We start from the raw sequence: 14,890 nt of genomic DNA, 5'->3' as shown, positions 1-14,890 counted from the left end.
TCCCTTTAAACACACTCCTGCTTAACTTCACCACGCTGTCGGGGCTGGCTGTGCTCCACAGCAAAGCCAGGCAGGTATTCCCACTGCTGCAGGACAGTCTCCGGGCAAGGCACAAGTGTAATTTAATTCACCGATTAAACACACAGAAGTCGGATGGGAAACTGCTCGAGGAACCATGGAGCAGTGACACCCTGAAATCGCTGGGGAAGTCAGCACGTGGCTGAGCCCCTGCGAGAACCCAACCCACAGGCCTCATGGAAGCGCTGCCCAGCATCGGCAGCTGCTCCTAAAACACCCACACAAAGTCCTCGTCACGGTGTCAGGAGCAACGAGCACAGGCACCGTGACAGAGTGTTCCCCACCTCGGGTGCCTGCAGCCTGCTCCTGAGGCGTTTGCAGCTGTAAAGAGACCAAGTGACTGCAGGCCTCTTGAGATGCTCCCGCAGGACCCTTTGGCAAGGAGCCTTCTCCAGCACGCTCCCCTAAAGGCTGTATTGTGCCAGCACACTGTGCTGGAAACGTGTTGGGGAAGGACCTGTGGCTCAGAAGCCCTGGGTTTGGCTTCCTGCACAGGTGGCCAACTTTTGCAGGCTGAAAGCCACCAGCAGATGTAGGCTTGATGCTGAGAAACTGCGTCATTTCTGTCCGGGTGCTGAAGGCGGAATGAGCTGCCCGGGCCTGGCACTTGCAGCAGCCACCAAGAAGAGCTCAGTCCTTATCCAACAAAGGATACGATCACCTAAGGAGAGAGACCCTCTGCCTTTGTTTGGGATACCCAGCCAGGAGCTCTGTCCTAGACATAAATTTCAAAGCAAAGTTAGCCCTGTCTTCAGGGATGAAGAAACCTGGTCTCCAGCCCACTCACCCAGAAAGTCAATCTGCCCAAAGGGAACAGGAAACTCTCATCCAGAGACACACCCTGAAGACACCTCCTCCACCTTCCCCAGCCCCCCAGTTCCTTCTTCCCCTACTTTCTCTCCTGAATTTCCACCTTTCACACAGTCCCATAGCCTGGGACAGAAATTGAGAAGAGATTTGATGAAAACCCATCTCAAAATAGTGGGATCCTCCACACAATGTAGAATGGGGGAAACCTCTGCTCACGGGGCTTTGAGGCTTTAGGTCATTTAGTGGGGATTTGAAAGGGATGGGATTTAATGCACATTACTGTCCTCTTAGTCCCACCTATGCCTGGTGATTCATGGCTTACCAGGGATCTTTCTGCTTATTCCCTAGGGCAAGGGTGGCTCTGTTCCTAGCCCAGCCTTGATAAAATCCTGCTTTTGGGCAGCCAGGAGCAGGTAGGCACCTCTCCAACTCTGGACCTGTCAAGAGGGGGAGGCAACAATTAACCTGTGCCAAAGGTTTGTCCCATGCTATCAGCATCTCCAGCTGGCCAGAGATAGGAAGAAAGGACCACAACACAGCCACAATGTTCCTTTATTCTTCATTTTCCTTTATTTTTTAAAGCTTTTCCTTCCCCCTCATCATTCAGGTCTCGGATCAGCCACCTCTGTGAGCCCTCGCTGGGCGGCAGAGGGGCCTCAGGAGGGGCTGGAGGCAGAGGTGATCCTTCTCTGCACAGAGGTGTGTGCTCCCAACCAGCCCTCACGTGTGTTTCATCAGAGGCAGGCTGCCACCAGCAAGGGATGCACTAAGTGCCTGCGATCCTGGTGCAGTGCAGATGACGCAGGCTGTTTGGCTGCAGACAGATCACAGGATATATTAAACCAGCTTATTAAACTAACTCTGGTCGCGCTCCAAAGTGCGTTGAAAGTCACTGGAAAGTCTCCCGTTGACATGAATGGGTTTTGGAGCGGGGTAGATACCATTAACCTGCGCACTCGGGAGCTGCTGCAAACCCAGCTGAGCCCTGTGGTTATTGCTGCATGTCAGCCATCCCCAATAAAATAAAGAAGACAAACTGCCCTCCTGTGTTTAATAATCTGTGCTGACTAATGGATCACTCGTTAATGTCCATCTCTGACACAGCCTTGTCTTTCTCCAGCCGTTGCCCAGCTCCTCCTGCATTACCCAGCGCACGGCTGGCTTTCCTGAAGAAGGTGAACTCCTCCCAGAGCCATATGTAATTTGCTGCAAGCTACCCCTTTAAATCTGGGCTTTTAAATCTAATTACTCCAGAGAATATGAGGAATGCCTCCTTGGTTTTTTCACTGAGCCCATTTAGCCTTTTTTGGACAGAGGGAAACATCAGAGAGGGAGGGCACATTTTTCCCTCTTTGACTCACAAAAGGAGCACCACAGCTCATTCCTTGTGTCCACGCTGCTTAACCCTTCAATATCAAAACATCTCTTCATGGTTCATCTGGTGGCATGGGATTGGAAGCCAGGCAAACATACTCATTTCCACCCAGAAAAAAAAGTTGGGGGCTCAGCCCTCCTTTGAGGGCTGCAGCCAAGACCATTACTCCCACCTGGGTCCCATGGTAAAACCCCAAACCTCGCTGCAGGGCCCTAAGCACGAAACACACAGAGATTTCTCTGTCTCTGAAACAGGGAAATAGTGTTTTTTTGCTCTCCAGCCGTTTACCCGCTGCCCCAACAGCTGGTCTCCCAGGCTTACCGTACAGCTCCCAGGCTTAGCTCAGTTTCCAAGCGCGCTAAATTCGCGTCCATGCCACATGACCTATGCACTAAGCCTGCCCGCACGGCTGGCAAACAGCTCGCTGACACAAGTCTGGCTGCAGGGGCTGGCTTTCTGATGGTCACGGCATCGTTAAGAGATTCCCCAGCCCTGTCCTCCTCCTCACGCCCCCGCGGGATGGCGTGGCACGCCGGGCAGCAGAGCCCAGCCAGCACCGCCTTTGGGGCTCACGTTGTATCCACACGCAGATGGTGGCTGGAGTAATTTTGTTCTGGCGTCTGAAATCAGGTTAGGTTATCCGTGTAGGCATAGCCAAGAAGGATGAAAGCAAATCGGATCACAGCTTCCCTCTGCCACCACCCAGAGAGCGAGGAGAGATGACTGCATTTTTACTGTCACGTAGACTGATTTTTTTTTTATGCCGTTTTTTAAGTCAAAACATTCCCCAAAATGACGTTAGGTAAGCTGACCTTTAGATGTGCTTTTAAACTGAGGTGGTTATTGAGATGTTTGGTAAAAGCCCACTTTTAATAAAAGTCATACATAGAACGCTGTCAAATGTCAAAATCTGACAGATTTGCCTATCCGGAAGGTTGCAACATGTAATTACATAGCAACAATTTTACAGCAGGAAAAAAAAAAAAAATTGGTTCCAGACCCTACAAACTGTGAGGACTTCACGAATGGGCCACGTAACCACGAACCTGCAGCCGAAGCTGTGGAGAAGACCGAGCGATGGAGCAGCATCGCCCACCCCGAGACAGGACCACACCAGGTCTCCCGTCCCCGCAGGCTGTGCTTCCACACTCAGTAACACAGCATCTGTGCACCAGAGCTCTGAGAAGCATACATTTGATCTAGGTTTTGCCTGAGCAGAACATCTAATTTCTGCCCAATTAGCCACGGCTGCGGGGTTTACGCTCTCTGTGTGCAGACACACAGGCAGTGCACGACCCGACACGCAGCCAGCAGGGCACGGACACAGGGAGGGCAGCGCCTGATGTGGCACAAGGCTCTCCAGTCGGCCTGCCAAAAATATTTAACAAATCTGAACCAGAAAAGTGAGTTTGCATTGGTAATTAGAGCCTTGCGTCACGGGGCCAAGATGCTTTTGATGTGGTTATCAGGAGCCCTGAAACCACAGCCTCCAGCCCGGGGCGAAACCATGGCAGAGGGCAGGAGGCAGCACAAGATGTGGTGCGTGACGAGTGGCGCGCTCGCCTCGCTCTGGAGAGGGATCCAGGAGATCTGGTTAAGTCAGGACCACACAGACGCACAGACACAAACCTCAGCTCCTCTACCACTCTTCCAGAAAAGCAAAAAGTCCAAGAAACTCAGGATATGACAGTAAAAGACAGCATGAAAAAACAGATCTGGGAGAATGACGTGGTTTAGCCGTACCCACGATGTGAAGGCAACAGCTGTAAGGGGACAGTAAAACACCTCCAAACCGAGCAAACCTACTTCTGCAGTTGTGATGGTTTCTGCACATGGCTGAAAGTACAAGAACATGCCATTTCTCTTGAGAGCTTCAGCAGCCTACGGCCATGCCAGGACATGCAGCCACTTCACCAGAAGCTTCATGTTGTTCTTGTCACCGCGCCCAAGGCCAGGACCCCTTTCTGCAGCGCTGTTCAAACACACATGGCAATGACAGCCCCTATCTCAAACAGCCCACAGGCTGAGAACAGGTGGGTTGTGTTTTAAGGAGTTCGTTGGTAGCCCTCGGAGGGAGGGGAGCAGAGCACAGCAGCAGTTTTTTCGCCCGGGCCTGGCACACTCCTGTGGGGACACCTCAGACGCAGCCAGAGCGGCTGGTGCCAGCTCACAGCAGCATGACACACACAACATCCCTTGGACATCCCGAGGACATCCCAGCCCGGCCACCAGCAATGTTTTGCACATTTGCACACACACTGAACGTTTACCACGGCCGAAAACAGGCAGTGACTTACTCCTTACCTTTATCCAAATGGGGAATGTGTTTTAGGGGGTGCTGGACACATGCAAAGCCCACAGAACTCAAAGTGAATTTCTACCTATGCTACAAACCTGGTTTTCCAAAAATACCAAAAAGACAAGCTATTAACACAGACCAAAAGGAGGCAGACACTGTGTCCCTCTCGGGAAGGCTCAGGCACTCAGTTCCCTTGTGTTCCTTGGGATATCCCAGCCCGCTCTGGGAGCATACTCTGGGATCAGCCCTTGTCTCCTCTGGAGGAGAACCTGCTAGCAAATGTCAACAGCACTCCCAACTGTTCCCTGGGGTTTCTGTGCTTCCTTTGATGCTAAATAAAGCGAGGCTGGGGACCAGTCTTCAGCCAAGACAAAGCTGTGGCTTAGCTGTGCCACGTTACAGCAGCCTGCTGTCCCTTTGAGCCCCACACAGAGCTGCCGCATCCCTAATTACTGTTTGCTTTAATCACACAAAGGATACAGCCCTTCTTGCAAGCCCCCCCGGCAGGCAAACGTTATTGCCCTGGTGCAGAAGTGGCTGGGCACTCTTTCTGGGAAATACACAGCATGTGAGAGGGCTGGCAGGGACTTACCCACAATAATACGAGCTGCCTCCTCACTTTTCTGGTGCTAATATTGGCTAATTCCCCTCTGCTCCTTGCTTTGCTTCTGGCAGATCAAAATGAAGCGTTTGATGCCATGCAAGTGTTACACCCCTCTAACAAGGGCAAATGTCTCCTCCAGAACCCAATCAGAAAATGAAACGTCAGGTGAGAGACATGGGCTGGGGCATGATTTACACTCACTTTGGCCTTTTCTAGGAGGGATTAAGGGTTTTGGGCTTTCCTAATCTGAAACACACTGTTATTCTCTTCAAGAACTGGCATGCCAGCAAAGAAAGCACATTTCTAAAAACCATCTCTAATATTGGCCTTGTGGCTTTTTAGGCAAAACGTGGTGCTTTAGCCTGTACCTGAAAACCTACAGCAGAAATCTGAAAGCCCACCTAACTTCTCTGACCACGGCCATAGTTCCACAAGCAGCATCAGCAGCAACAGCTAAGCCACTGCTTTTGCCAGGTTGTTTCAGCTTGGGTCAGTCACCTGCTGTTTTACACCTCGCCCCACAAAGCAGGATCGCGACCGAACAGAAGACAGGAAGAGAAGGCATTGCCTAAGCATGCGGCACAAATCAGCCTGTTTCAAACCAGCTTTGTCCAAAGACCAACGCAGACGTGCCCTTAAGGCACACGTTACAGCTTCTACAGTGATTGCAGTAGATGAAGAGATGAAAAAATTTACCTACTTTCCCTGGACCTGGCTTTCCTCCCCATCTTTGCCCCTTGGGCTGGCTGGTGGTGAAGGTGTACTCCCTATTAAACACCACGGACAGTGGGGTCAGGAGACCACCACAGTTTGAAAACATGAGGCTGTTTGGTACGGTGGACCGAGGTTTGGTTTGGTTTGTGGGGGAATGCACGAGGAGGGAAGAGGGCTTTAAGCCAGAGCAGATCCCTGCTCCAGTCCACCATAGAGCTGCTGACGGGGCAGAGCTGGACCAAAATCACACAGCTGATGTCCCTGGGGAACCAAAGCACTGCTGATGAATCCATGTTCAGGATGGAGGGAGAGTGGTATTTGGGCTGGGACCACTGAGCGAGATCTGCAAGGAGGCAGGTTGGTGGGACCCCATAGGAAGCCTCAGCTCAGAGCCCCCCACCTTGGTTCCCTCCCCATGGAAGCAGAAACCTGCCCACCACACAGGAGCAGGAGGGAAACCAGGACGGTGGGACCTTGGCGAGCATTGCTCTGCAGGAAAAAGATGCCTGCCCACACATCCTGCCTCTGGATGACCAGCCAAAGCGAACCACCAGCAAGTCTTAGAAAAAAGAAACAGTAAAACTGTAACCACTAAACTGGCTGATTCAGAAGAGCATTGAAAGATGAGAGATTAGACATGCTGTTAGTTTACCAACAGCCCTGTTCTTTCCTCTTGGGCACAGCAGCCTACAAATACTGGTGCTTCAAGCCGATAGCACCTCCTGTTTTGTGGGCAGGTGCTAGATAAGCTCAGTGCTCCATAAATCACAAGGAGAACATTGCTGAGACCATGCCCCTTGGCAGAAGGCAACACCGCTGCTTTCTCTGCTTGGCTACGCTGCAGTCACCCCAAGAAGCCTTCCTACACAGCTCCTGCGAATGGGCTGCACAGAAAATTAATTCTTCAAACATCTGTTACCTTCTCCCTGCGCAAATACCAGGCTGCTGATGCCAAGGGAAGGATGCAAATATTTACAGACGAGGCGAAGGCGGGAGCTCTGCCAGACATTGTGTTTGTGGGTGCTGCCGACCAGCAAATGGAAATACCAGGGTGCCTGTGGTGGGTGCCTGCCCCCGAGACAGACCTGGCAAATCCTGGATTCGGCAGCAAAGCATTTTCCTTGGGCTGATTTCAAGGCATTTGTTTGAAAGCCGACATGCTGATCTGGACACAGCTGAGGGTGGGGGAAGCAATTGTGTTAACCTGCCCAGTTCCACAAGGCTCTCCAGCATGCCAGCTGGATCACCACCACAACACCCCACGCCAGACATCGCTGCCACGACGAGTCTGCTGCCCACAGGGAGGGCTGGCACTGTTACGGGAGAGGAAAGCGACCACGGGAATGCCACCAGCACCTCCTGGTCAGTGCTAAATACCAAAAATGCCCTCTTTCAATATGTTCAATCCTTGTTGTCCAGCAAGTCCCGGAGCTGGGACATCCCCCTGCCCTGATGCACACCAGCAAGGACAAGCCAGCCTTGTGCTGTACCAAGGGGAGGAGGAGGCAGTTTCAGTGTTCTAGGAATAATGTATTTAAACATACCAGGAAACACAGCTGGGAACTGGAAATGTGACTGTTAGGAAGGTCCTTGGTGTGGCTTGAGCTCACGCCAAGTAGCTTCGTTCTGCAGATATCCCAGATTTGAGATAGCGTGGGCCAGACAGCATTTCCACCAGGCAGCATGAACATGGCTACCCTGCTCTGGAGGTAATTTAATAATACATGGACTTGGCCAAACCCAGCCAGCTGGGACAAAAAACACTCCTGCATACTTCCTTGAAGAAATGTGCCCCCCTACATCCTCCTTTCTCCTTTTGGAGACCTAAAGACAAGCGCCCTGGGGGAGGGATGGAGGTGGGTGAGGGGTGGATCCCCTTTCACTCTGGTTTTCTTGCAAAAATTCTTCTTTAATTTGACCTTTGCAGACATCTGAAGCCTCAGGCCAGTTTCCTGGGGTTTTTCTTTTTTTCCAAGGCTGGAAAGCAAGCTGTTGGCCAGGGAAGCAGAAACTGCTTTTGATATTTAACAGGGAGAATTTCATCCAGCCTTGCCTCGGCAAAGAAACATATTCCCCCCAAATTTACAGTAGGACCTTGAAGTATGGAAACACTCATGTTAAAAACCTTCGCCCACCTGCTGTGGTGTCCTAGTCACAGCTGATCACTCTCCACTTTCTGCTTTTCGTCCCCCAGCCCAATGCTACGCTACAAGAAGCACCTCACTGAAACATGCCGAAGTATTTCTCTAATTCCCGTACTTACCAGCCCAAGAAATCAGCCGTGATATTGCTTTCACATATCAGATTTCTGGCCTCACTCATTCATGGCAACAAAAACCATATGGCGGGAGTACATCTCACACGGCCCAACAGGAGGCCTAGCCGAGAAACAGGCCGTGGTGGGGCTGTGGGGACACTCAGCAAACAAGGCAGCTGCAGATATGGAGACATCCACCCCTAAACTCTTTGATGGGGGGGGCTTAAGACACGGTCCTGCAACCAGGGGATCCTCAATTTATTCCGGTGTTGTGAGCAGCAAGGGAAAACAACTGCTGAGCTGTGAGAAGTCACGTTACTACTTTGCTGGGAAGTGCTGCCACTCTTCTGGCCAACTTTGTGAGGCAGCAGCACCCCAACACCACTGGCATGCTGGCCCCTCTCTGCAGTCACCTGGGGGCAGCCCCCTGCCCACCTCTCCTTCACCTGCTTCGTTACTCTCTGCAGAGCCACACGGCAGCCACTTAAACAAGGATTGGGCAATTTCAGCGCACAGCTCGGCAAACAAGCCTCCTTGCAGGACTGCCTTATTGCACGGCTTTGACAGGCCCTGCTTACGCGCAGAGCGGCACACCAGGGCTGGCAGAGGGCAGGGGGTGCCCTCAAGCCTCCCGTTTCCTCCTCTCTGATGTGCTTTCAGAAGAAGTGGTCCGTCTTTGAACCTCCTGCAGTCTCCCCAAAAGTGCTTTGTCCATCTGGCCCATGGGGAGCTGAGAGGAGACCCTGGGCCCACTGCTCCATGTTGTACCAGACATAGCACCAAGAGGAGCAAGGAGACAGCCCGTCTGCTGGTGGGGCACCGGACACCGAGCAGGAATACTCAACAGCACAGCACTAACGTGTGATAACACGATTCCTATGTCCTTTCTGCCATGGGTGAAGCCCAGGAGGAAAGAGGGGAGGAAGCTGTCGCGACCTCTGTCTTTCACTGAAGTAATCCATCTCTCATCAGCTACCAGCCAGGGTGTCCATCCTCAGCGTCCTTGCTCCTTTTTTTAGCTCCTCTGTAACCAAACACAGCCATGTGGTTTATTTGCAAAGATTTCCCCACTAAGACACAGGGATGCTTGTCTCCCACAGAGAACTCCCTGTTTTCATTGTACCTCCCTCTGGTTGTTGTGTGCACTGAGGGAGCTGTGGTGGTTCGGGATTTGCATACTCACACACCACATAGCTCCTATGATTAACCAGTTTCTGTAGACTAAATTACCCTGCCTCAGGAAAGTTTTTCAGCCAAGCATCATCTTTCTTCCTTCAGAATAGATCCTCCAGCTTGCAATTTCACTCAAGCAGGCAAACATTACATGCGCAGTTCCAAGGACAGCAAATAAACAGTGCATTTTCCTTCTTCCCCTCTCCCCAAGGTTGAGCTGCTTGCAGCATCCAGGCCCCACGTAACACTTTGTGCTTGGTGCAATGCAAGCACAAGGATTTTGTAAAAGTCACCCTCTCCAGAGACCCTAGAAGTGCCTTATAGGACTTATAAGTGTCTGCACCCATAGAAAAGATGGGGCAGAAGCACACCCAGCCACCCTGTTTTGCATCACTGGCTCCACTACTAATACCTCCCTGCTTCCTCCTGCAGCAGTGCTAACCCTGGCTGCGCTTTTGCCAAGCCTTGCCACAGGACAAGGAGACACTGTCCCAGGGCCTAATGTGACATACAATTCATTCAGTCTCCCCAGAGCCATGCTCCTTTGCCTCCTCCTTCATACCGAAGGGTGGCCTGGCCCCTCCAGAAAATAAGACAGACTCCACACAGCACACAGTTGCCAGAACAGTTGTCGCTGACAACCAAACTGAAGATAAGCTACACCATCACCGTCTTCATTTACTGCCTTGAATTCCTACATTTTGTTTCTCTTTGCACACAGGAAGGACAGGGAAGTTTTTTTTATATCATCTTGTCAATGTCAGTGACCAGCTTCTGCATCACCTTGCATGTTTCACAGGGCATAGGGCTGAAACTCCACAAAGAACTGGCAGCCTTAAAGAAACTGAGACAGGACCTGCACCAGCAGGCCAAATGGTGCCAGCCCAGACCTAGAAGGTCATCCCAGGGCTGCAAAAAACTTTCTGCAGTAGATAGATGCAAATAAACAGGCCCCAGCTAAGTTTAAAAAGCCTGGTCTCCCATCTGGGCAGAGGAAGCACGTCAAAGTGAAGACATATAAACATACTGTCAGTTATCAATGGGAAAATAAAGCAGCACAGAGGGTGGGACGTGACTCGTGCAAATATACCTAGGGAGGGCTGGTATAGAAAGGAGGTGGTGGTGCTTTGTGTTCAGTCATAAAAGGAAGACATGAATCAGGTCACTGCATACTGACTCCAGACAGACGTCAAAAGCAACCATGTTCAGAGCCAGACAAACACGGCCATGGAGCCCTATCGGTGTAAATCAGCCTTGCATCCGTGCAAGTCAACGTGATGCCAGGTTACATCAGAAGACACTCCAGCCTCCTCTCCCAATATGAGAAGAAACCATGCAAGAGGCTTGTTTGAACTAGGATTACATCATCCTGCACTGCAAAAAAGCTGGGCTGTGGCAAGTCCAGGAACAGCTGCCAGGGAAATCCTGGAGTCGCTTTAGGGAAGATCTGGGAGTTTCACCCCTCAACCAGAGCCCTGAGTTTTTGATGCTGTTCCCATCACGTTGCTTGTCAAAGGTGCTTGGCTTCACCCACACCATCCCTATGAGCAACCCCCAAGACATAACCCAGAGGCATTGCTGCTGATTTAACAGCATACAGCATTAGGAGGCACACAGCTCATTTAAACATACCGTGTTACAAGTCAACACTGACTGGTGTGTACTGAGGAGCTGAAAAGCACAAGCTGCCTTTCCTCTCCAGCCAGGACACCTTGTATAACACCATGGGCTACAATGCAGAAATATCCTCTGGAGCCTTGCAACAGCAAGTTCAGCTTCGTGAATGTCAGCATAAAAATTTGGCCCAGAAAACATTGCCAAGCAGAGGTTAAAGCTCCATGAGTCAGCCAGGATTTTCTCTACCTGCTTCTGTTCATCACCTACCACAACTCAGGACTACAACAGTGTGGACAGACAGGACAGCAATGGGACAGAACCAGACCTGAACAGACAAACCTGTTTCTGAAGGCAGGGAAACTCCTGATCCAGTGGCCCCTCTGCAGATTATCGATAACCACTGGTGTGCATCAGTGGTAATCTGCTGATCTGGCCTCTGAGGCAGACGGTGGGAAAGACAGACAAATATTGGTCATGGGTATTGTGGTTGCACCTAGCAGCAACCAAGCACCCCAACCTTTACGTAACTTGAAGCTAACAGCAATGGCTCAACGAAGCTAATTAGCCCCCACGGACTTATCTGGTCTCAACTCCTGCAGGAACTGGGTCCTCTCGCAGAGCCTGCACTGGAAGGATGGTGCTAACACGTCCTGAAAGATCCTTCTCAAATCTCACTTCTTCCCTGTCCCACAGGGACAGGGTAGCTCTCACCATCTAGGTGTCTGCAGGAACCAGGCAGCTGCTAGAGCTGCAAATATGGCCCAAACTGCTGCCCCTGCCTCCAGCAGCAGCAGCCAGGACACGCCTCAGACTGCCAGGTGAAGAATACAGACCCACCACTGCAGAAATGCCTCCTGCTTTAGGAGGCCCAGTGGAAGAAAAGGCAGAGACCTTCCTCTGCAAACAGTAGAGGAAAAAAAAAGGAATAAGAGGAACTGTGGATTTAAAGTAAGAGGCAAATAGTGTAAATTTGCTAAATATCTTACTCCCAAGAGAAAATCCCTTCTGCTTCTCACATTAATCAGGGCACTTAGGACTAGTCCTAACCAGCTGCTCCCACTTCCTTTGTCCATCGCCTCTTCAAACACACAAGAAGCACTCTAAGACAGAGCAAACGTGCAAAGATCTGCAGACAAAACCGAGACCTTTGGAAAACACTCCATGCTAGCAAGCACCCCTCTTCCCCCACAGAGGCAGCTGTGCTTTACAGTAGGACAGTTTCCAATGTTTTCCTTCTCTGTGCAGACGAGGGATTTCCTGTCCTCCATGGCAACAACCTTGCATTTACTGAAGGAGGCCGTGCCAATAATCTCCACAGCAGAATGAAAAATTTTAAAGTGGCACTGCCTGTTCGCTCCAAGCTTCAGCTCGCTGATGTTTTCCACATCCACGGTCCAGAACCACTCGTGAATGGGGCTAATCTCCAGTGTTGCAACTGCCCACGCATGGGAAGCTATTCCCAACCCCTACCAGTACTTCAGAAACTGATCTCAGTCCCTACTAGTACTTCAGAAACTAATCTTTCTGAAGAAGGCACCAACACCGTCACCTCCCAGCTAGAGCTGACTAACCACCTTCCAAAGCCTTTGCTAACAAGGCGCGATTCTCAGTTCGGAGTCAGTCCCCATCATGCAGACAGCCTTGGGGTTACGTGGCCCACGTTTTCCCCCTGCAGGTTTAGAAGTCCCTCCCGAAAAGGAAGCACTGGTCCAACAGTTTCAAAGCAGAGCTGAGCTAAACCTTCCCTGCAAAGTCTCCCCTTCTCATCCCCTCTCGGCCTGCCTGCGTGTTGCTCTGCTCCAGGAACACAGATTCAGTACACAGAGCTGGCGACAGGCCCATCTTTGGTTTGGCCCACCTCCATTTTGGCCCATCTCATGCCATTTTAGTGAGTTACATCAGCTTGGCACACGGCCACACGAACATCAGGACCAGCCCAAGGGAAGCAAGAGGAACAAAACAGGAGGGGAAGTGAGGCCATCCCCTTTCAGTGGCAGCAAGCTTGTGATGAAACTACATCTTTCACTGACCAAATTTAATTAGACAACTTTACTAGCGTAGCTCTGCTAAATCACTCATTAACCTCTTATGCCTGAAGATGAGGGTTTTTTTGAGCAAGACCTTCAAGGAGGAGTACTTCAAGAAAGAGCTGGGAGCCTCTGACTAAATGAAGCCAAACCCGAGGTAAGTTTTTGAGCTGAGCCACAGGTGCAAACTAAACCTGTGCTGCCTTATGAGAGAGGCCTGGGTGGTTTCTATCAGAACAAACCTGATCCAAACTAAAACAGACACAGTAAAATAGTAAATTGGTTTCAAAGCAGGCAGTAGGCTAGCATCAAAAAGGAACCCTAAAATACTTTTCACTCATTTTTTATACCAGTGAATCAGACTGTCAGAGGCATGTTTCATAAAGAACAGGCTTAGGAAAGTTGGTAAGTAACAGTAAATTTATGCTAAACAAAAGAAACAGAAAATGAATTAAAATCCCTTTAACTGATAGGGACAATCCTATAGCCTTACCCAAAAGAAGTTAAGGTGTTATACGCAGTAAGCACACACGACCTGGCCGCTGCACTCTGCCTTTCAGTGTTGACAAGAAGCTGAGGTATCAGCAGCAAAGTACTTGCAATGCATTTCCAAGCGCCTGGGACTCCGCCACCCTCCCTGCAAAAAGTGACCTTGCAATGCCGCTGCCAAGTAAAACAGACCCACAAAACAGAGCACTAAAAGCCACTTAAGCTGACACATTTCACTGCGTTGGGCTGGACACAGAACAGTCACACCAGCAGTTACCACGTTTCCACAGAAGAGCAGCAAAGCGCGGCCAAGGGACAGTCAAACTGAAATCACAAACTCATTTGGCTGCTTCCAGCAGCAGCAGATCGAGACAGCGGGAGCCCCTGGACTGGGATTTTAGATCCAAGTTAAATTTCTGCCTCTGCTGCACATTCCCTGTGGGATGACAGGCAAGTCACCTTTTCCATGCTCTACGTGAATCCCCTCCCCTGCAAACGGGGTCCTGTTCTTGCTGGTCTGTTCAAATTATAAGGCTGTCCCAGCAGGGGTTATTTTTAGCACGCAAGCACGAAAACCCAGCTGAGATGGACTCTGATCTCAGCTGGGCCTTCTCATCAGCTCTGTAATATAAAAAGTAAACAGAAAGCAAGGCTGAGCCCACGCCAGAGCTCAGCCACTGGACAGTGTTTGATAGCAGATAAAGCACGTTTCCAGAAACCAGCCGGCTGCAGGTCTAAAGCCAGAACCAGGCAACGACCTGAGGGATTAAAACGGATCACCAGAGCTGGTAGTCATTCCCCGGTGACTAGTGAGCTGCAAATGGGCAGATTTCAAAGCCAGTTCAGCTATTCCACTGTAACCATGCAGTGACGCAGGTGTTTCTCAGGAGCACAAGCTGAAATAACTCAGAGCTGCTCGCTCAGGCACAGCAGCAAGTGCTAGGATAGCAGGAGAGTACTGAAAGCTATGCTCAAGAATGGGACCTCTGCGGAGCTCTTTGCTTCACAGCACAAGCAAGCAAGCTGTTCCTCCCCGTCTTTTAAGAGAGGCTGCAGGTGCCAGAGGCTATTAATACCTACCAGGAGAATCTTCGTAGCTCCACATGTAGAGAAATTCGCGTTTGCTGCCATCAGAAGCGTAGCACACAGCTACAAAGCTACTGGAGGACAGGGCCTCAGATCAGAGCTGAGCATCCCTGAAGTGCGTGGAATCAAGAAGAAATGGGATAGAGCAGAGAAGAGAGAAGCTGAAAAAAATCAGGAGCACATAAAAAAAAAACACTAGTGGTGATAAACCTAATTAAAACATCAGTAATCATCCCAAGATAACTCAGACTGCAGCTGAATTTCTCCCTCCAGCCAGGACCAGGGTGTTTAGCAGAGTTTCTCAGGCTCGTGAAGCTAGTCATAGCTGCAGAACCACTGTGAGCATCACAAAACCAGCAAT

At 50.6% G+C, this 14,890-nt stretch overlaps 1 long non-coding RNA gene across 1 annotated transcript; it reads right to left on the bottom strand.

Annotated features, from left to right (window-relative positions):
- Positions 1-1,438: 1,438 nt before the first annotated feature.
- LOC121068252 lies at positions 1,439-2,745 on the bottom strand. Its single transcript, XR_005818749.1, has 2 exons — positions 2,585-2,745; positions 1,439-1,702 (listed from the first exon to the last, which is right to left on the bottom strand). It is a non-coding gene; the product is annotated as an uncharacterized LOC121068252 (long non-coding RNA).
- Between the last annotated feature and the right edge of the window lie 12,145 nt (positions 2,746-14,890).

Source organism: Cygnus olor, chromosome 3, assembly GCF_009769625.2.
Source record: "Cygnus olor isolate bCygOlo1 chromosome 3, bCygOlo1.pri.v2, whole genome shotgun sequence".
In the NCBI taxonomy this organism is placed as follows: domain Eukaryota; kingdom Metazoa; phylum Chordata; class Aves; order Anseriformes; family Anatidae; genus Cygnus; species Cygnus olor.
This window is presented reverse-complemented; position numbering and strand designations above follow the sequence as displayed.